Raw genomic sequence first — 23754 nt, 5'->3', positions numbered from 1 at the left:
CATATGAAACATAGTATCTATTTAGATACATTTGAATGACCCCTTCTCAAAATTAGAATGTATATAACCCTATTTCGGTCTAGTCTGCTATGGAATGAACTTATAATCATGGAATCGACTCGATCATCAGATTATAGATTATAAGTTCATAACCCTAGCCCAATCCCATTTTGGGCATAACAGATCTGCTAGTTCTTTGATTTCAATTAGTAAGAGGGATTTTGAACTAAGAAATAGTTTCTAGAAGCTAAAAAAAGGTATCCTGAGCAATTTCAATAATCGGGTTCATTGATATTCCTGGAATAGTAGATGCTATCACACATACAATCATACTCAATTTGATGGAATTGTTTGATCTTAAAGGGGATCTTCTATAATTTTGCATGTGAGGGGTTATTTCTTGGTTTCATCCAGTCATTAATAACTTGATTACTTTTAGATAATAGTAGATAGAAACAACGCTCATAAAGAGTCCTATTGAAACCAAGAAATATAGGCCTGCCTACCATCCACACCGGAAACAATGCAGTTTTCCGAAAAAACCTGCTAGTGGAGGAAGACCTCCTAAGGATAAGAGATATAGGGTTAAAAAGAGAGTCAAAAAAGGATCTTTCATGTATAATCCTGCATAATCTCGAATGCTATCAGTTCCGATATGTAGACCAAATGATACAATGCAAGCAAAAGTTCCTAGATCCATGGAGATATAGAACAACATATAAGTTATCATGCTTGCATATCCACCATTTGAGTCTCCAACAATTATTCCAATAATTACATATCCAATTTGACCTATGGATGAATACGCAAGCATATGTTTCATGCTTGTTTGAGTAATAGCAATGAGATTCCCCAATATCATGCTAATAATAGCTAGGATTTCCAAAAGAATATGCCATTCGTTTGATGAGAAATAAAAGGGAATAGCAAAAATTCAAGTGGTTGAAGCTGAAGCAGCTACTTTCAAAGTAACAGAAAGAACAGCAACAACTGGAATGGGAGAGTCAGAGTCAAAAAGAGGATTCCTTACTTCTTTCTCTCATTCAAAACCGTTCATGAGACTTTCATCTTGAAGGAATTATCTTCTTTCTTTTTTGATTACCTTCCTCGCGTATGTATAAGACCGAAACCCATTCAATTCCTAATAAGGATTACTAATCCTTAACTTTTTGAGGAATCCTTCATCAATGGTTGTGAATGATTGATTTTTCTCAATTTTTTTGACCTTGGTTCCATAGGAGCAAGTCAGAAAGATTAAGAAATAGAACCATCTGATTTGATTCGTTCTCAATAGCCATAAGATGATCATCTTAGGGTGAACCTTTTGTCAATGGATATTCCTATTACACTCGTAGTCTCTGAAGAATGAAAACTAACTACGTAGCATCTACATTGAGAATTTTCAAGTATTGTATACATCATTAGTCTGATCTTTTGTAGGAACTACCCGTAATAATGAACTTGCAAAATGAATCTCTTTATCATAAAGAGACTCGGTGTTCCTGACCTTGCTTCACCTTAATTGTTATTTGAACAAGTAAAAGTTATGTCTTGGTCCAAGTGGGGATAGCATTTCTCTTCTGCATGTCCATGGAGTTTTGAAAAATCCAAACATCTCAGGGATAGATAGAGAGGTAGGAATTTATCGAACGAACCGCACTCCTTCGTATACGTCAGGGGTCCATCAGCACATTGATTAGAGTTAGTTGAGGTAGTTTGGCTTGGTTGGTTACTTTTAATACTTTTGTATTTATTGCTCAATATGGAAGCATGCCTTATTGTCTTTTTGATTTATTTAAAAGTATGAAAATTGTAATGAAAAACGTTGAGAAAGAAAATATTCAAAAAATAGATTTTGAAAAACAACAGTTTTGGCTCTCTCTCTCTCAACTACTACATTTTTGGTTTCTTCTTCTTCCCAAAAGCTAACAACCTTTTCAAGAACCCTAAACCTCCATTAAAACCAGAAACAAAACCTAAACAAACCCAAAAAAATAAAAAATAAAACAAAATCAAGAACCAAGAACCAAGAACCAACAACAATCATTCTTGACTAACACCTTGAATGATTGTGCTCTAGGGTACAACAACATAAACCTACACCAAATTCCATCATGGTATCAGAGCATAGTGTAATTTCTTACGACCTTGTGAGCTTTCAACCTATACCATTTTATTTGTGAGAGGATCCCCCACCTAAAGCCTTCCAACCAAAACCAAAACCTCCCAAAAAGACTAGTTGAAACTCACCAAAACACCACCACCCGATAGCTTGTTCTTGTGTCCATTTTTCAAAACTTTTCAAAAACCATTTTTTCAAATGGCCTCACAATCCTTTGCAACCCCAACACCACCTAAGTTTGAAGGCCAAAACTATTCCATTTGGAGTATAAAAATGAAAGCCTACCTTCAAGCCTGTGGTTTATGGGAAGTCATAGAAGAAGGTTATGTAGTGGAGGAGTTGAGAGCTAATGCAACCCAAGCACAAAGAAATGCACATGAGGCCGAAGTTTCCAAGGGGTTCAAGGCCCTCACTGCCTTGCACTCCTCCATGAGTGATTCCATTTTTACAAGGATAATGTCATGCACAAGTGCTTGAGAGGTTTGGATAAAGCTTCAAGAGGAGTTCCATGGAAATACTAGAACTCGGAAAATGCAAGTTTTAAACCTAAGAAGAGAGTTTGAGACCTTGAAGATGAAGGAGAATGAGCTTGTCAAGGATTTCATGGAAAGGATGCTCAAAGTGGTAAATCAAATTCGGGTCCTTGGTGAGCAATTGACCGATCAAAAGGTACTAGAGAAAGTATCTGTGAGCTTACCCGAAAGGTTTGAAGCTAAGATTTCCTCCCTTGAAGAATCTAGAAATCTTAGTGAAATAACCTTGAGTGAGCTCATCAATGCTCTTCAAGAAACCGAACAAAGGAGAGCCATTAGAAAGGAGGAGACCATAGAGAGTGCATTCTATGGTTGCCACGGCAACAAAAAGAAGAATAATGGAAGGAAGAGCAACAACACCAACCAAACCGGTTTTACAACCAACAACAACACAAACAACAACAAAAATGGATGGAATCAACAACAACAACAACAAAGCCATCAAAACTGAGGAGGACATCCACCTTTCCCTCATTGCAAGAAGCTTGGACATCCACCATCCAAGTGTTTTTGGAGGCCGGATGCATCTTGTGAAAGATGTGGAGAAAAATGCCACATTGCCAAAGTATGCAAGCAAAGGAGACAACAAGCCAATGTAGTTAATGAAGAAGCCGAGAACCTATTTGTGGCCACATGCCTTAAAGCCACAAGTAGTTGTCTTGGTTGGCTTGTGGATAGTGGTTGCTCACACCACATGAGTTTCCAAAAGGATGGCTTTATGGAGCTTGACCGAAACTACAAAACCAAAGTGAAGATTGGTGATGGTCGGTTCATGAAAGTAGAAGGCAAAGGAGATCTGTGCTTGAACACCAAGGAAGGTACCAAAATTATAAAAGATGTGCTATATGTTCCTAGTTTGTGTGAAAACTTGCTTAGTGTAGCACAATTGGTAGAAAGAGGCTTTGCTTTAAATTTTGCAAAATATGGATGTATCATATATGATGCTTGTGGTAATGAGCTGTTTAAGGTACCATTGAAGGACAAAAGCTATAGATTGGACCTAGTTAAGAATGAACAAGCCTTAAAAACCAAAGTGGAGTCCATTTCTCAACTTTGGCATAAAAGGCTTGGGCATTCTAGCTATGGTGCCATGAAAAACACCAATGCCATTGTGAAGGACATGCCAAAGATTGAGGAGATGAAAAGCCTATGTGATGTATGCCAACTAGGGAAACCCACACGGCTTCCATTCCCTAAATCCGGTTCATGGAGAGCTAAGGAGAAGCTTGAGCTAGTCCATTCGGATGTGTGTGGACCGATGAGTTTCTCATCAATTGGAGGATGTAAGTACTTCCTAACCTTCATTGATGACTACTCAAGGATGTGTTGGGTAGTTCGGTTACACTTGCACTCTTTGTTTTGCAACATCAAAGACCAAACATTGTTTATGTCTATGTATTCTATTTTATCTTGTAATGTTCAAGAACAATATCCTTTTTGTAATGCCCTAAGCTCATTATCTAGCTTAAGGCCTTTTTTGTCTAGTTGCTGGAATTATATTTCCAGCAACATAAGTCCACTTCCTTGGATACCGTTTGAAGTAGGTTTGGTATTTGGATCTGAATTTTGGATACGATAAACTAGATATACAGAGGAAGAAGCAGCAAAACGAATGGCCCAATTTGGAGCTGGGAAGGCTGAGTTAAGCCCAAAACAATCTGACCCTTGTGTAGTGTTATTGCCCAGAAAACTGGGCAAAACTGCCTCGGGTTTGATTACTTTTGAATGGGTAAATGGACTTTGTTTTATCTGGTTTTTGGGTAAAACATAGTTTAATATTCAAAAAGGCTTCCCTAAAATTTTCAAGTCAAATGGAGCTGGTTTTTAAATTCAAATGCCTTATACAAGCTGAACTGCCCATTAAAGAAGGTTTCTTGCATGCCCAGCACATTGATTAAAGTTAGTTGAGGTAGTTTGGCTTGGTTGGTTACTTTTAATGCTTTTATATTTATTGCTCAATATGGCAGCATGCCTTATTTTCTTTTTGATGTATTTAAAAGTATGAAAATTGTAATGAAAAACGTTGAGAAAGAAAATATTCAAAAAACAAATTTTGAAAAACAACATTTTTGGCTCTCTCTCTCTCAACTACTACATTTTTGGTTTCTTCTTCTTCCCAAAAGCTAACAACCTTTTCAAGAACCCTAAACCTCCATTAAAACCAGAAACAAAACCTAAACAAACCCAAAAAAAAAAAAAAAAAACAAAATCAAGAACCAACAACAATCATTCTTGACTAACACCTTGAATGATTGTGCTCTAGGGTACAACAACATAAACCTACACCAAATTCCATCAAGGTCCCCATACTACAGAAGGATGTAAGCAGTGGAAACTATATTTGAAAATGAATTGGTTATCCATAAAGATAAAGAAAGCTTTCTTGTAGTTCCGCTTCTTGCTCTAAAAATGAAGAAAGACTTGTCGTAAATCGCCGGTTGGGTTTTGCCAGGAATAAAGAATAGATGGAGACATCCTACCCTTTAGTGTCCACGAAATCCAATATGAGGACACTAGAGATTTTTTTGATCCCAACACTGGGGTAACATTCACAGGAAGGTTGAAGTGGAACCAGCCCTACAATTGTAATCCTGTAGTGGCCTTCCTCAGCAACGTGTTTCAAAAAAAGCATTTTTCTTTGGCTGTCACTGAAGGAGCTTTCTTCTCCCTTTGTTACTGACTTTGGTATAGATTCGGACACCTGTTAGGTAAGTAGCTACTCCAGCTGATCTAACTCCAAATGATCCAGCTTCTTTTAAGGATAGGTTAGAGTCACGGATAAAGTGGACAAGAATACTGTGACTAGGGAAACGAAGAATGGAATTGAAGGCATAGTCTCAATAAAAAGAATTGAACACCAACCAACGAGTGGTCGATTTTGATGGAGTCTCGCAGAAGAAGAGCCTTACTCTATAGGGGCGCCGAGATGCGAAACGCATCATCGATAGGCTGTTGACTAGGATCATTAGCTAACAATTCAATTAACTAGTCAAAGATCTGGATATCATTAGTAACCAGTTGCTGAAAAGGCCGCATTTCATTGGCTGTCGGATGTAGTTGATTGGGGTTAGACGAACAAGGTTGACCCCCTCCTACCCTTGTGTTTGTGTGGGAGGTCCGCCCGCTCATTCTCCCTTTCCGACAATTGGATAGGCTGGACCAAGAGAAGAGGGAACTTCCATTGCAACTTCCATCGATCGAGTTTCAGTTACTTTTTCTGTTGATCCAGGTGAGAAAGCTTACTAAGCCTGCCTCTGCTTTTGTCTGTCTCCTAAGGATAGCTCCTTCGTTTGAGAGCCTTTACACGAGTTCATTGAAAAGTCGACGAGGGAAAGGTATCGAGATTTAGCATAGAATGAAAGCGCGGGATACAAGGGTAGGGCTGTACCCAAGCATCAGGAGATGTGAGAGACCTCGCTTGAAGAAGCTTGTTGTGTGTGAAAATCACATCATGGCAGCTTTCATTTTTTTGAATATAATGGTAGGGCTTTCATGGTATTGGTTGGGGTAAGGGGTAAGGAGTCTCGCCAGCTAATTAACGGTAAGGGACTGGGACGTGTTTCCTACCACGGGGATGGCCCATCCTGAGACTTATGGTGATGTGTTCTATGTTCTGGTCTCAGCCCGCCCCCCTTTCATGGAAAGAAATCAAAAATGACAACTCACCATTCGAAATATCTCCCTTCGGGAGCTATTTCTCGTCCCTTTATGGGGTAGCTAATAAGCTTGTTATCTCTCCGTTCCGGTATTTATTAGCTCCGTTACGTTCCTAAACCCTTATCCCGCCCACCCGAGGCTAAAGTACACGCATACATGCACACATGTATGTGCAGGTTACACGGGTGCCGGGTGCGTGCCAATAAGTTGTTTCGGTTTTCACAAGGCATAAGGGGCTATTGTTTGGCATGAGCTTCTGTCTTCAGTACTTCCTTTGAGCCCCATATACACCATCACCTCTTTTGCAACTGCTAAAGATATTTGGGATTACATAAGTCTTATTCTCGGGGTAGATGATTCTCCATCTTTCCATCAGTTGCAACATGAAGAACATGCCTTAGCTTATGGGGAAAAAAAATAAAAGAAAGAAAAGAAGTGTCTGGCGAAGTGGGAGGCGCATTTCTTTCTGTTGGTCTCGATGACATTAGAAGTTTCATCCTTGCTAAAGAAAGGAACGGCCAAGTCCTGAGGTCATAGGGGAACGGATGAAGACAAGACGACACTGGTTGTTCAATGCACCTCCAAATGGATTCATGATAGATGATTGGCCCACCTAACAGATGATGAGATTCTCGATCAATTTGATCGAATTTAGAAAAGTCTTTATCATTATTCAAAACAGTGGAGCTTTCGATCAAGATGTTCTTGCCGGCGATAAACCGATGCATGAGCTGAGGCTCCCATGTCCCGCCGACCCTCCGAAAAAGAAAGGTTGTAAAACGGCTCATAGGGGGTCAGCTTTCTTCATCAACATTTTCATTAACGCCTTCTGCCTTGAATAAGTGGAAATGCTTAGCCCCAAGAAGATGTTGTTAATGGCTTTTTTAAGGTAGTCGTCTAGTAATAATGAATGAAACTTCAACCTTTGTTCGGAATACTTTAGAAGGCATCTAGAGGGCCTCTTTTTGGCTGGTCATACATATCCCGAACCCTTAGGTTAAGGTTAGAGGGACGAGACTAGATGCAAGAAGGGGACAAATTATCCAACTTTCGTTTTTGCTTTTCTCCATAAAATGGAAATCTCTCCGGTCAACATCTTTCCTTTTTTCTTTTTTATGCATTTCTTTATGGGCTTTAGGAAAAGGAGAAGGTGTATAACGTGTAACAGGCCAAAGCGCCATTTAAGGAAGAAAGAAAAAGGATGGAGACTCTTCAAACTATCATAGCATACAGGATTGGGTGAGATCAAAGACCTAGAAGTGGACTCTATCTTTCATAAGACTTTCCTAAAGCGCTATCGGGCTAAGAGGGGCGGTTATTCTGATGAGTTAACCTAGTTCATTAGTTCTAGCTATCCTCGGACTTGCTATCCAATGCATGTATTTTACCCTTATGCGATGATTTAGCTTCCTATCTTAGCTGATAATTCAGAACTTGATGGTATTAAAGAATGGGAGCAGGGCTTTAATAAAGAAGAATTTTTGAAGAAATGGGGTTTTTGGAAGATATGGACTTGGACCAATAGTGAGGCAGGTGCGGATGGGCTTTCATATCCGGTTGATAGAGGAGGATTTCACTCATTGGATTGCTTCTTTGTCTTGGCTTAGCTCGTTAGGGAGAACAGGATTACTTGAATAGGCAGGTGATGGCCCCACTTCGCCCCTTGTTTCAAGCGTGGCTTGGATAACGAGTAGGGGAATCTGCTTTTCACATTTATATAGACCCTAACAGCTATCCAAGCTCTACTTTATGCTAGTACTTGATTGATCGGTGAAGTCCTCTTATTTGAATAACCCATCAATGTCGCACTTCCTGCTCTAACCGCTACCAGCCATCAAAACAATCCGGACGAGCCACACGAAATAATCCTTTCTGTTTCTTAAGATCACCTCCGGGAGAGGAAAAGCTGAGCAAGGAAGGTCAATATCGTAATTACATCTTCCTAAAAGAAAAGGATTTGCGTAAAAAGTCCTTTTTTTTTAGAATTCTTTCTCCCGGAAAAAAAAGAATCTTCAAAATATATATATAATTTCAATATATATATAGTAAGTAAGTAGGGCCCCAGAACGCTAAAAAGGTGGGGGAACCAGAGTGGTCACGATAGGAAAGATAAATGACTATAAGGAACCAACGATTCTCTCTTCTTAAACAACCTATAGCCTCCACACTGAATAAGCATTTGATAGATTATCCAACCTGAGCAATCTTAGTTATTGGTGGGGGTTCGGTCCGTTAGCTGGTATTTGTTTAGTCATTCAGATAGTTACTGGCATTTTTTTAGCTATGACTATCCCCCCGAGGGGGGTAACGTACCTATCTCCCATGAGTGGATCTCATTATATGACCATTTTTATGTAACCCGAGGGCCTCTTAAAAGTCCCCATAATAGGGAGTGGAGAGTTCGTTTTAAAAAGGTTTTAAGTTACTTCTTTTCTGCATCAGTGTATGAGAAAAAATGGAGGATCAGACGCGAATCGAGTGAGCTCATTCGCTTTTTTTTGTCTGTTCTGGAAGATCTATGATTTGGTAGCAGAGAAGGGTGTAGCTTGGAGGTAGTGCTTTTACCTTTTTTTTATTTGGTCATTAATGCATCAACGGAGTCAACTTAATCTTCAGTTTTTTTAGAAGTTGGTCGGCCTTGACGTATATATACTATACTGCAGTTCCGACCTCCGTGTATATTGCGTGTTTGCTCCAATCAGGGTCAACGAAGTCAACTGCCTTTCCTGCTGCCGAAGGAATCTTTTATTTGATTTCATCAAGGAGCTTGGCAACCAATTTGTCTCTTTCATCCGCTGCTACTTTGATTTAGCTCGAGCCGATGCCGGGGCCTGCGTCTATTAAGAAGAAGATAACCACCTTATTTCGCTCCTAAATCCATTAAATTTAGCCTTTCTCCGGAACTACTTTGTAATACCGATATGGGATGACCTTTCCAAATAAAATGCAACTGATTCAAAAAGAGCAAGAACAGCAGCGGAGTAGGTCGTAACGTAAGGAAAAGAAATAAGGATAGTCATCCATCGCCTTGAGCGGAGCCTGGTCTGGGATCGAGCCCTTCCTAAGGATCATGGGTCACGAGATTCGAATTAGTTCAAATCAAATACAACTGGGCCCATATGTTTAGCACAGGAAATTTTTTAAAAATCAGATGCTTTGTTGTTTTGCACGCCTACAGAGAGATATTCCAAAAGTACCGATGCTCAATCGAAAGAAAGAGCAATCAACTATATGCTTAACTCATGCCCCAGGAATCCCTAGACACAGGGGGTACAAGAGATAGAATAAATTACTGGAAAGAAAGCTGGGGAAAAGCATAGAGCGTGCGGGCTCAGCTCTCGCCCCCCCCCCCCTCCCGTGACGCTCCTAAACCGATCGCTATCATTTTCTTGCTTTCTTGTTGTCTTGAATTATTATAGAATGCAAGAGAGAACTTATGACTTCGCGGATGGAGAGGGATTCGAACCCCCGGTATTCCTATCAATACATCAGTTTTCAAGACCGACTCTTTCAACCGCTCGGACATCCATCCCCTTCGTGCTTCGCCCGCCCTATCTATCCGCGCGCTAGCAGGTAGGGGCTTATCTATGTGATTCGCTACGCTTCGCTTGTTTCTATATGATAATATGCACCTTGGTTGCTGCGCTCTCCTTAATTTCACAAAGAATTGAGTGGTTTTTGCTCCTTGCCCTTAGTGAAGCGAGTGGCTTCTGCTCCCCAATTTCGCATTTGTGAGCGGACTAACCCGGAGAGAGATTCAACCGCTAAAGAAAGCTAGGAAATCGATTTGAAGTCGGTTCAGGCCTCCCTAAAAAGTTCTAAACCCAACTCACGTACCACTTGAATCGGTGAACAACCGAACCCTTGGGACCTTCTTCAACCCCAGGATGTGATGAGTCGACCCAACAATTCAATCGGCTATGGAGGGAGGGAATAGAAGCAAGCATTTCCCGTTCAGTTGGATGTCGAGATCAGGGGACTCTATCCAATCCATGTGGCGAAATCCATTTGTGGTGGAACAAACTCAATCTATTTTTCTATCTATATCTATATATATAATATATATATATATAGATAGATATAGATATAGATACAAGAGATCGGCCCCGAAGCAAGCAAGGTATGGTGGGTGCCAGCTACTTTCACTTGTTAGGAGTAGGGGCTGAAAAGAGCTCTTTGTATAGGTTGGGTTTGCTGGGCTTTGATGTTTGCTTACCTTATTATTAGAGAAAGGGGAAGGTTTGATAAAGGAGCTTTTAAGCTTCTTTCCATTCCTGACTTCGACTTCCAGGCCAAGCCATATATGGATTAGATCGGAGTGAGATGTTTGAAAGGAGCACGAAAACTTGGCTTAAGTGTTTGAAGGGAGCCCTCTCGTAAGGAAGCGATGAACAAGAAAGTTGCGGAGTTCTACCAATTGTTTATTCGCAATGGCTTGAATGAATCCGACGAATTCTCTGCTTCTCAACTTTACCGATCCTTCTTCCATTCCATATAAGACCTTCATGTAGAACTATTGTTGTTTTCACATTCCCCTCGCACCTTAGCGCTGCCTCTGGTTTTTCGTCTTGTGCAGCCCTTATTTTTTTCCTTCTTTTTTTTTGTTCTTTTGCCTCCTTCCCCCCTCTTTCTTATAATTCAACATCTTTGATATGTTCTGCATTTTGTTCGCCCACTCTTCATTCAGGGTGGTTAGAACCAGGGCTTCTCTCGAATTCGAGGATGTGACACAAATAATGACTCTCTTCGCTGGAATGTCAGCAGGTTAGGCAGCTGTAAGGTTTTTTATATTCGGTGGAAGGCAGGCTGAAACTCTGCCCCAACCAAGTGAATTTTTTTTTTAGTCCTTTGCTCTTTACAAACCCCTGACTCGTTCATTCACTCGCTTGGATTTAGTCTTGTTCGGTTGTTGATTAGTTCATCGGTAGTTGGTTAGATAGTCGCGGTTGGGTTATTCACTTGGAGTTGCTGGTCACTTCCTGGCATTATTCCCCCTTTTCGGGTGTTGGATAGTTGCTCGGGTGGTGTATTGTATTGTGGTTGGTTGCATCAATTGATTCACTCCTTCCTCAGCATTCGTCGATTGGTGGCGTGGGAAAGGGACATTCGATCACGGGCAAAGATGTCGATGCAACTCATTATGCAAGTTCTGAATTCAAGGTAAGGGGAAATATTTGATAGGATCCGTTTCGGGAATGTGGAATGTAAGAGAAATTCAAATGTTATAACTCCAGAAAGTCAGGAAACACCAGGCTCTTCCAACCTCAAATTACCTACGACGCTTCCGATCTTCCCAGTATTGGGGAAGATTTGTATAAACTCGATCGGCATTGTGAATGAGTTGGCTTTTACTTTTTCTATAGAATGAGCACTGTGAACTATCTGCTTCAAAAAGATAGTTGTAAGAATGAATGAAACTTCAACCTTCGATTGGAATATGGATGAGATCAAAAGGGCCAGCATAAAAAATGACTACCGAAAAAAAAAATGAAAAAAACCAGAATGAGGTAGGCAACGAAAAAGTTTTTACTTTCCTACTGGACAGGTACCACTTATCTGGCAGCTATAAACTTGCCAGTTTCCAAGCGAAACTCGATGCTACTTTAACACATCTAGGGGAACTCCCCCTCCTAAAAGGTTTAGCTCCAATTTTGAAAGGGGGAGATCCGATATGATCCTATCCAAATTTTTCTTTTGCTAGGCCCATAGCTAAAAAACCCACTTTCTTTGTAAGGAAAAGGATAGGCACTCGCGGACTTCCTCGCTGCACATCCAGTGCCTGATGACTTACCTTTGGCCACTGATCTTCCAGATGAATAAGCACTTGTCGTTGAAGACATTGGACCTCACTGGGAGATTAAATTCTTTGACTCCTCAATACTCAATCAAATCCTATTTTTTGAGGATTGAATGCAACCCTGTAGTCCCATCTTTAGTAATTCCTGAACTATTTCTTTTGTATTGAGGATCCTCAAAATAGGCAATTCGACTATTTCTACGATGTTGCCTTCTTTATCTAAAATGTCCGTTTTGCAAAATGCTTCTATTAGTTGGAAAAGGGGGGCGTTCTCCGGTCCTAGGTGTGCCTGGAGGAGGCCCAGAAGTAGTTCATGATCTATATTATCGAAGCACTTTGGTCTCCTGTCCCCCTGCCGGTGGGGAATCCGCTCCCGGGTCGTCGTTCTGCTGCGTCTGGCCTGTCCTTTAGGAACCTTTGGAAGGCAGGGAGTGTGACAACGTACACGCTTCCCTTTACTCCATAGGGCCTTCTCATCACGATTTTTTTTTTACTCGATTCATAAACTTCTCTCAACCCAATTCGATTCTTATCTTCGGCCCGAGCTGTATGAGGCAGAAACTCATCCCACATACGGTTCGGAGGCCTAGCCCTACCCCAGCAGTAATGGTGCAGCTTAGGTCAACTAACACAAAGAAGTAAGGCTCGCGTAGAGGCGTTCACATGTTTTTTGGCTTCCCTAAAATCGAATATTTTGAAGCTGGTAAAGACCCACCCCTTGTTTCAGTCAAAATGAGTCCCCGGGACCCCGGGACATTGGCTTCCGCCAACAGTGGACTATTTTTATTTGTGAGGGGTACTGGCTGGAATATTTGGGTTCGAGTCCCATAGCCCTTTTGTGGTGAAAAGGACTTTTCCAACGAGATAGGCCTTGCCCGCATTAAGATTTAAAACTTGTCGTCTACTTTCAGGAAATGTTCGGAACAGACAACTTACAATAATACAACGCCGCATTCTCTCTTCGGTATTCATCCTTTTTGTCCTTCTCGGAGACAACAGAACGGGTACTATCTTGTCCCAGTAAACAAACTCCTAACAAAGAATCTAGCCAGAAAGGCCTATTTTTTTTGAGCTCGCTCTGGCAGATGTTCCCGCTGATCTTGTCACTACTCAAGAATTTCACATTTCATTTATTTTATTATGCCATAATTAAATAAAGAATTCAAAAAGGCATGGTTTTCAATATGTCTCCTGATAGGGCCCCCACTAGTCCGACTAGCTAGTGAACGGTTCTTTCCGGCGAGAAGCAGGCCGGGCCCTACGGGCGGGCATCTCCCGCAACACAAGCTGCATTGTTCGCCACCACCCGAGAAGCAAAAGATTCGAGAGTCCAGGCCGAAAATACATGCATAGATAGTGGTCTAATGACAAAGGGTTTGAACGTTGTCTAATCAAATCCCAAGTCTACCCTCAGACTTTTTGGTGGAGTTTTTCATTGTCGGCCTGAAGGATGCACTGGCTCGTATGACTAGCTCGCTTACTTTAACTCAACAGCCTAGCTCTAACAAGCCAACTCCATTCCTAGTTTCGCTACCCTGCTTTAGCTCACCACTCAACTCATGCTTCTGTTCGACTCCTGACTAGCCGCACCTTTTCAAGCAAGTAAACGTCTATATCATGCGAGTTATAGCAGTCCTAGGGAATTTATTCGGTGTCTCAGAGTTGTAATCTTTCTATTAATGATTGTGACAGCTTTTACAGGATACGTACTACCTTGGGGTTAGATGAGCTTTTGGGGAGCTACAGTAATTACAAGCTTAGCTAGTGCCATACCTATAGTAGGAGATACCATAGTGACTTGGCTTTGGGGTGGTTTTCCGCTGAAGTTGTTTGAGTCTTTGACAACCCATGAAACTCCTCCTTTAACTATGGTTGATCTGACCATTTTCTTTAGGCGGAAGCTGAAAAGAGATTTGAACAGCAGTTTGAAAAAAAAGACTAATGCTACGCAAAATAATATGTTTCAAAAGAAGAAAAAGCACAAAGTGCATATAGATGTCCACCCCTATTCCCTCTAAAGCTCTCCCAGTGGGGAACTTAATTAGTCCATACAAGGACAAAGTAATACACTTCATTCCATGTTGCAAGAGAAGAAAAAGTGCCCGTTTTTGGCTCGCTCTTGTACAGTTTTTGCTTTTTTTTGGTCTTTCTGTTCACAGGTTGATGAACGAGCTCCTACTCAACATATGATTTCCGGCTGGGGAATGCCTATTTAAACTAGCGACTAGCTTCTTTGTAATGTATTGAAGTGGAGGCAATAGATTATTCTTGTTCATCAACCGATTTTGAAACCGAAGAAATATTTTATTTATTTGTTTTTCAATGAAAATGGGCTATTTTATAGAATAATCTTTCCTAAGCCCGGAGAATAGTAGCTAGAGGGAGAAGAGTGTTCCCAGTGAAGAGTTTTTCCTTTAATCAGCGGGGATGGCACCTGCCTTTATTTAGATGAAATTTATATCACGACCAGCTTCAAAGCTTTTCTTTTAAAGGCTTACCTGCTTTCTCTAGATATCATGGTCAACATTTTTCCAGTGCTTCAGTGGATCTGTCAAAGCCTTGCCTCTTTCCTCCTGCCGAATCATCAGAGACATGGAACCACATTACTGGTTTGAATGAAAAGGTTGGGTTGTTGAGTGATATGGGTGATGAGAGTCTTGTTTTTTTCTAGCTTGAGTCTAGAACTTGACTATCTCATTAAACGCCGAATATCCATATACATATATATATTTTTTATATTTATGGAAGATAGTCGGGCCACTTCTAGCCGTTCCAGCGATTATGTCTGTTCTAGCCCTACCATCCACCCCTATCATCATAATATAAAGGGGTACTTTCGAGCTGATCTGTAACAAATGAAGACGGGGGAGTCAGAAGGGATCCATTAGTTGCATAGATAGCAGTACCTGGGCCCATGAGGTTTGATTATGCTTCATAGCGAAAGAGAGAAAGATGCGGATTGGTGTTCTTTAGCCGGGAGAGGATTAGAAGCCCTTTCACCCCTAGCCACAAGTCATCCCCGTATTTTGCCACATACGTGGGTTCAGTCCTCCAAGGCCTGTTAGAGCTCTCTTCAACTTGCTCATGGCTAGATCGATCGGTTTCGGGTCAAATAGGAAGAACTAGAAGATTCCACCTCTGCTAGCTTTACTGTATTTTACTGTATTAGCCTTTTCTTATTTTTCCAAGCATGGGCAACGTGTGGGACTTCATATTCAGTTTATTTGGCATCCTCAAAAGCATCTAGAAGCTGATTTGAAGCTCAAAGAGGTCAAAGATTGATCAAAGTCAACTTGATCAAAAGGCTAGCATTTTTTGTTTCCTAATTTGTTTTTACTTTTTGTTTTAGGAAACTACCACTACTTTTTGGCTTTTATTTATTCATTTTCTGGACAAATAACTTTAGGAAGGTTTTTATTTTATTCTTTCCATTGTAAATTAAGTAATTCCTAATTTAATATAAAGGAATTAATTAATCAAACTTAGATTAGGAAAGGAAGTTGTGTTTCGGCCAACTAGGTTTCTTTCTGTGTGGTGGCCGATTTTCTTTATGTTCTAGGGTTTTATTTGTTGGCTTTGTAGCCTATTGAAAGGCTTATTTTTCAATATGAATACAACTTTGATTTGATTAAGAAAATACTTGTGAGATTAATTATCTCTTTGTTCTTTTAGAACACCTAAAAGACCATTAGAGAATTGGTTGTTTAGCATGACTTGTCAATAGGTTTTCCATCCCCTATTGTGGCGTCTACACTATACCAAGGTTTCTAACCACAGGTTGGTTAGGGGTTAAGGTCCATTCCATTAGAACTTGAACTTAATTAAGATCCGGGCTAATATAATACGGGTTTAGGAGCAGGTCGTCCTAGGTTTGTATCATTTGGTATCAGAGCTAAATTTTGTTTAGATTTGATCTATCTTTATTTGCTTTATTTATTTTTGTGTTATTCTGCAATTTAGCATTAGGTTAAGGTTGCTTCTATTACCATACACGTTCTGCATCTTAAAAAAAAATAAAAATTCATTCCTAGTTGAATTAGGATTTCCTAGTTTTATCGTATTTTTCCTAGTTTGTTGGTTGTTTTTCATCATTGTTCTTGTTAATTTTGGGTTTTTTTTATTTACTTTGGCTGTTTTAGTTTTAAATATTTGCATTCATATATTCAAAAAAAAAAAAGAAGGGTTTGCAGCAACATATATATAAAAAATGAAAAAAATAAAAAACTGCACATTTGTGTTTATTTGGAGATCACAGGTTTGGTGAATTTCTGGAGTTGGAATTGCAACTTTGGTAATTATTCTTGCTACTGCAGTTGTTTATGTTCTGTGAGTGAAAAAAAAAAAATTATTTTAGTTTGTTGGAGTTTGTTTTGTTTGCTGGAAATTTGTTGGAGCTGCTGGTTTTTTTTATTATTATTCAATATTTGAGTTGCTGGGAAATTATTTTTTGCTGCTGGATATTTGGATTTTGGGCGTTTAAATTTTTTTGGATTAAAATTAGTTAAAGGAATTGATACAAAACTTGAATTACAAGAACAACAACCAACACTTTTCTATATTTTTGTTCTCTTTGATTCTTGTTCGTATTTGAATTTCGTTTTCTGGAATTTTATTCTTGAACTCATAATCTACTACCATCTGGTCCAGTTTTCAAATATTCCAACGTTTTCCCATTATTTTGTGTTTTCTTGTCTAGAAAGCCGAGAAATTAGGATTTGTTGGATTCTTTCGGTATTGCCTGCCTTTTGTTTCTGTTTTGTTGATAAGTTTAATTAAAACATACTAGTGATCTAATTGCTGTTTTGTGGGTGTTTTAATTAGAACTTTGAGATAATACATTGAGTGGAAAAAGGCAAGTGTGTGAGCTTAAAAGACGTTAAAAGCTGAAACTAATGTGCAAACACTAGTGTCGAGACCTTGTTTGAGTGAAACACGTGAGGGAGTGAATATTGTGAGGATTTATTTTATTTTTGCAGTATTTTACTAACATGGCAGATTCTAGAATAAGAAGAGGAGATCCACCCTTGAGGATCAATGAGGAGGAGTCCGTAGCATACCATGGCGATGCTCGAGCTACGGGGAGCAGAGACCAAGTGGACATGAGAGCTGTTTTGGAGTCAATACAGCGGGTTAGTGCTCAAGTTGAGCATGTGAATCAAAGGATGGGAAGGCTGGAAGTTTCCCAAGGAATTTCAAACACAAAAAATAAGCAAGAATTCCATAGAGGACGAGGCCGAGAACGAGGAGGTCGCGAGAGACTGAGAGAGGAATTTAATGAGGAGCCATTCGGTGGAGACTTTGGGAAAGACATGGATGAAACCTTTGATGTCCAAGAGAGAGCTGGCCGTGGAAGGTATAGGAGGGAAGGAACAGATGACAATCTTAGCAATATCAAGATCAACATCCCACCATTCATGGGAAAAAGTGACCCCGAAGCATATTTGGAGTGGGAAGAAAAGATGGAGATGATATTTGACCGCCATAATTATTCGGAGGCTAAGAAGGTGAAATTGGTAGCAATGGAGTTTAGCCATTATACACTCCAACGGTGGACCAATGAGCAAAACACCGAAGGAGAGTTGGTGATGACTTGATTACTACATGGTGACAAATGAAAGGAGCCATGCGGAAGCGATTCGTACCATCACACTATCATAGGTTGCTGCATCAAAGACTTCAATCTTTATCTCAAGGACATGTTGGAAAGTTTTGGATATGTACTCTCCACCATTGTCGGTTCTAATTACCTTGATGGTTGTTTGTGCTTGATTTTCAACAAGTGTTTTGAACTCTTCAAATGTGGCTGCGGCTTCTGATTTTTGTTTGAGGAAGTAGATCCAGCACTTCCTTGAATAATCATCAATAAAGATGATAAAATACTTCCTCCCAGCATGTGTTACTTCATTCATAGGTCCACACAAATCCGAATGCACCAATTGTAATTTTTCCTTTGCCTTGCTGATTGTAGTCAAAGGAAATGGTTGTCTTTTGATTTTGCCAAGTTGACATGTTTTGCAAACAGCATCATCTCCATGGATTTGTGGTAAGTTCTCAACAATTTGTTGAGTATGCATATGCTTCATGGTGGCATAGTTGAAGTGGCCGAACCTTCTATGCCATAGCTTTGATTCGTCATGGATTTTGGTATTCATAGCCATTTGATTTTATTAATTAAAATCAATTACAAGGCTATTGTCTTTCATATGGACAAGTAATATAATTTTTTCATCCTTAGATATTTCACAACATTTATCTAAGAACTTCAAAGTATATCATTTTTTCATAAGTTGAGGCACACTAAGTAAATTTTTGGATAGATTTGGTACAAATAAAACATCGGTAATTTGAATTGTACCTTTCGGTGTTTTAATGACCAAATCTCTTTTTCCATGAGCCTCCATGATTTGTCCATTTTCTGCCCTAATTTTTGTTGCAATTCTTGGGTTAAACTTGACAAACAAGTCCCGATTGTTGCACATGTGATTTTTGCACCCGCTGTCCAAGATCCATGAGTCTGATTGAGCTTGCAAGGTTGCAAGTTGCTGTGAAGGTATGTGCATGCTCACCACTTGCCTCTTCGGGTTCATGAGCATGTCTAGCTTCTTGCCTTTGGTTCCTTTGCCTGCAAACTCTTTCCATGTGATCAAATTGCTTGCAAATTTTACATTGAGCATTCGGTCTCCACCAGCATATCTTAGCTGTGTGTCCTTGCTTTTTACAAATTATGCAAGGACCATATGTCATCTTGTTCTCTCTTTGGTTTGTTGTTTCCTTGCCTCTATTTTGCCTTTGGAAAGGCCTTGGTTGCTGGATTGATTTACCTTTGTTATTTGCTCCAAGGGCTGCTTCACCCGAGCTTCATTCACCTTGTAGCCGAAGACTCCTCCTTTGTTCCTTGGCTTGCAAGGCATTGATCAATTCAGCAACTGTGAGTTGTGTAAGGTCTCTTGTCTCCTCCAAAGTTAAGATCTTTGCTTCATACTTCTCTGGAAGGCATATAAGGATCTTTTCAACAATCCTTTGATCTGGTAAAAACTCACCATGCAACCGGATTTTGTTGACAATCTTAATAAGTTTGTTGGAAAACTCTTTCATGGTTTCATGCTCCAACATCTTCATATTTTCGAATTCTCTTCTAAGGTTGAGCAGTTGCATCTGTCTTGATCTTGTACTTCCTTGGAACTCCTCTCGAAGCTTTTCCTATGCTTGTCTAGGAGTTGTACAAGTCATAGTTCTCCTCATAATCAACTTCAACAAGCTCCCAAAGGTCATAAGCTTAAATATAAGATCTTATTTTGATTGCCCAAACAGGATAGTTGTGGCCATCAAACATGGGAGTTGAAGGTGCTGAAAAATGTGAGGAAGCCATTTAAACCGATCGGTGTTTTGTGAGTTTTGAATTGGTTTTTGTTGAGGGATTTATGAAACCAGGCTCTGATACCAATTTGAAAGGATGAGGGCAAGGTTAATCAAAAGAAAACAAGGTATGAAGGATTGAAATTGATTTGGGGTGAAGGTGTATCTCGCCTTTGATGTAATAAGCTGCTGGAAAAATTGTAACAAGGCCGGTTTTGGTGTTCTCTTGGTTTCAAATGGAAACTAAGGTATATTTCTCCAAAATTCAATATATTCATTCATTGAGATGTAATACATATTTATAGCATACAAAATAGATGTGACAGAACACCATGATCGGTTTTAAGGACCAATACAAACAAGTCCTTCATGGTGAAGCAAAACCACATGTGTAAAGTAACTTAGCCACATGCATCATGGTTGGTTGACAAGTGTTGCTACCTCATTAGTTGCTTCATGGTGAAGTAGTCCTCATGCATGATGACACATGTCCTTTCATGCATTGGTTGAGAGAGAGGCCGAATGGTGAAGCTCCATGTCACCAAGTAGCTTCCATGTCACCATCCTTGTCACCAAGGTGCTTTCCATGTCATCTAGGTGCTTGGCTTTTCGTAAACCCTAATTTGGCTAGTATACTTTAAACAACATATTTTGGTGTCTTTGTGCACCAACTTATCTAGCCTAGATTACACAATTTGCTAGAATTAAAAATATAAGCCAAATATGAAACAAACTAGGTAATGATTTCGACCAAGGCATTTAAGCTTTTACCTCGCCTTGGTCTCAGTTTTGCATGTTTCACGGCTAACACTTACCATGATTCTCTAACAAATTTTAGGATGACTAACCCTTTTAATTCAGTCTATATAATGTCCTTTTCGGGAGCTAGAGGAAATGCATCTCAAGTATCGATTAGTAGGTATGAGAGGGTTAATGTCGGATCCCCAAGGACAAATGATAGGTTTACCTATTCAAAGCAAATTATGTGAAGGACTGTCTTTAAGAGACTATATCATTTCTTGTTACAGAGCCCATAAAGGAGTTCTGGATACTGCTGTATGAACATCGGAAGCTGGATATCTTACATGTAGACTTGTTGAAGTAGTTCAACACATTGTTGTACGTAGAACAGATTATGGCACGTCCCAAGGTGTTTCTAAGAGTCCTCGCAATGGGATGATGCCGGAAATAATTTTTATCCAAACATTGGTTGGTCGTGGATTAGCAGACGATGTATATATAGGCCCTCGATGTATAGCCATCCGAAATCAAGATATTGGGATTGGACTTGTCAATCGATTGATAACCTTTCAAACGTAACCAATATCTAGCCAAACTCCATTTACTTGTAAAAGCACGTATTGGATCTGCCAATTATGTTATGGTCGAAGCCTATTAATGGCGACCTGGTCGAATTAGGAGAAGCTGTAGGTATTATTATGGGTCAATCTATTGGGGAACCGGGCACTCAACTAACATTAGGAACTTTTCATATCAATGGGGTATTTACAGGGGGTACTGCAGAACATGTATGAGCCCCTTTTAATGGAAAAATAAAATTCAATGAGGATTTGGTTCATCCTACAGGTACACATCATGGGAATCCTGCTTTTCTATGTTATATAGACATGTATGTAACTATTGAGAGTGAAGATATTATACTTAATGTGACTATTCCACAAAAAAGTTTTATTTTTAGTTCAAAATGATCAATATGTAAAATCCGAACAAGTTATTGCTAAAATTCGCGTGGGAATTTAAAAAAAAGGTTCGAAAACATATTTATTCTGACTCAGAGGGAGAAATGCACTGAAGTACCGATGTATACTATGCACCGGAATTTACATATAGTAATGTCCATCTCTTACCAAAAACAAGTCATTTATGGATATTGTCAGGAGGTTTATGCCGATCCAGTGTCGTCCCCCTTTCACTCCGCAAAGATCAAGATCAAATGAATGTTCATTTTATTTTTTCCGAATGAAAAATGTTTTCTAGCCTTTCTGGAAATCCAAAAAATAATGATCAAGTAAAACACAAATTCTTTAGTTTTGGTCTTTCTGGTAGAAAAGAAAATATCATTTTGGATTATTAAGAATTTAATTGAATCATATATAAAGGTCATTGTAATTTCATATTTCCTTTTAGTCTACATGAGAATTCTGATTTATTTTTATTGGCAAAGAGATGATGAAGTAGATTCATTATTCCATTCCAGTGGATTACAAAACGAGAGAAAGAACTAATGCCTCATCCCACTATTTCGATTAAAACACTGATAAATGGTATTTTTCATAGAAATATTATTTGTGCTTATTTTGATGATCCTTAATATAGAAGAAAAAGTTCAGGAATAACTAAATATGGGACGATAGGGTTGTATTCAGCTTAGAAAAGAGGATTTGCTTGAGTATCAAGGAGTCAAAGAATTTAAGCCAAAATACCAAATGAAAGTAGATCGATTTTTTTTTCATTCCCAAGGAAGTGCATATTTTACCCAAATCTTCTTCCATAATGGTATGGAACAATAGTATCATTGGAGTATATGGACCATTTTAAATATAAGAAGTTGAGCTAGCAGATTGGTACGAGTGGAGAGAAAAAAAAATATTGAACTTAAAATCTATCCATTTTACTATAGAGATGGATAAGATATTTTGATACAACAGCATCTTGATACCGTCGGGAACGGTAAAAAAAAATGTAAGGAATCAAAAAAATTGAAAAATTGGATCTATGTCCAATGGATCACACCTACCAAGAAAAATTATTTTGTTTTCGTTCGGCCCATAATCATATATGAAATAGCAGACGGTATAAATTTAGAAACAGTTTTCCCTCGATACCCATTGCAGGAAACTGATAATCTAGAACTTATAGTTGTAAATTATATTCTTTATAGAAATGGAAAACCAATTCGGGGAATTTTTGGCCATAAACGATGGATACTAGGCACTGTGCGTATCGACTCGTGCAGTGCTGTAGTAACACATTAAGTATCCCGCCTGAGGAGTACGTTCGCCAGAATGAAACTCAAAGGAATGGACAAGGGCCTACACAAGCGGTGGAGCATGTGGTTTAATTCGATGCAAAGCAAAGAACCTTACTAAGGCTTGACATGCCGCGAATCCTCTTGAAAAATAGGGGTGCCTTCGGGAACATGGGCACTGGTGGTGCATGGCTGTCATCCGCTCGTGCCATAAGGTGTTTGGTTAAGTCCCACATCAAGTGCAACCCTCATGTTTAGTTTCCACCGTTTAGTTTAGAACCCTGAGCAGACTGCTGGTGATAAGCCGGAGGAAGGTGAGGATGATGTTAAGTCATCATGCCCCTTATGCCCTAGGCGACACACGTGCTACAATGGCTGGGACAAAGGGTTGCCAACCTGTGAGGGTGAGCTAACTCCAAAAACCCATCCTCAGTTAGGATTGTAGGCTGTAACTCGCCTACATGAAGCCGGAATCACTAGTAATCACCGGTTAGTCATATAGCAGTAAATTCATTATCGGGCCTTGTACACACCGCCCATCACACTATGGGAGCTGGCCATGCCTGAAGTCATTACCTTCACCGCAAGGAGCGGGATCCCAAAGGCAAGGCTAGTGACTGGGGTGAAGTCGTAACAAGGTAGTCATACTGAAAGGTGTGGCTGGATCATCTCCTTTTCAAGGAGAGCTAATGCTTGTTGGGTATTTTGGTTTGACATTGCTGCACACCCAAAAAAAAGTGAGCTACGTCTGAGTGAAACTTGGAGGTGGAAGTCTTCTTTCATTTCTTGACGGTGAAGTAAGACTAAGCTCATGACCTTATTATCCTAGGTTGGAACAAGTTGGTAAGATCCCCTTTTTTGGGTCCCCATGTCCCTCCCGTGTGGCAACGTGGGGGCATAAAAAAGGAAAGAAAAGGATAGAGTTTCTCTCACTTTTGGCATAGTGGGCCCCCAGTGGGAGGCCTGCACAATTGGTTATTAGCTCAGTGGTAAAGCGCACCCCTGATAATTGAGTTGTTGTGCCTGGGCTATGAGGGCTCTCAACCACATGGATAGTTGAATGTGCTCATTAACGCATGACCCTGAGATGTAGATCATCCAAGGCACATTACCATGGCATACTTCTCCCGTTCAAACTGGGGTTTGAAACCGAACTTCTCCTCAGGATAGATGAGGTGATTCAACTGAGATCCAATGTAGATCCAACTTTGTATTCACTCATGGGATCCGGGAGGTTCGAGAGGGACTGCCATGGCTCCTCTCTTCTCGAGAATCCATACATCCCTTATCAGTATATGGA

The 23754-nt window shown here is 39.8% G+C and overlaps 1 pseudogene; it reads right to left on the bottom strand.

The window, feature by feature from the left end:
- Window positions 1-247: 247 nt before the first annotated feature.
- Window positions 248-19228, bottom strand: LOC132799906 (NAD(P)H-quinone oxidoreductase subunit 2 A, chloroplastic-like; annotated as a pseudogene).
- Between the last annotated feature and the right edge of the window lie 4526 nt (window positions 19229-23754).

Source organism: Ziziphus jujuba, chromosome 11 (assembly GCF_031755915.1).
Source record: "Ziziphus jujuba cultivar Dongzao chromosome 11, ASM3175591v1".
NCBI classification, from domain to species: domain Eukaryota; kingdom Viridiplantae; phylum Streptophyta; class Magnoliopsida; order Rosales; family Rhamnaceae; genus Ziziphus; species Ziziphus jujuba.
The sequence above is the reverse complement of the archived record's forward strand: the minus strand, read 5'-3'. Positions and strand labels throughout refer to the sequence as shown.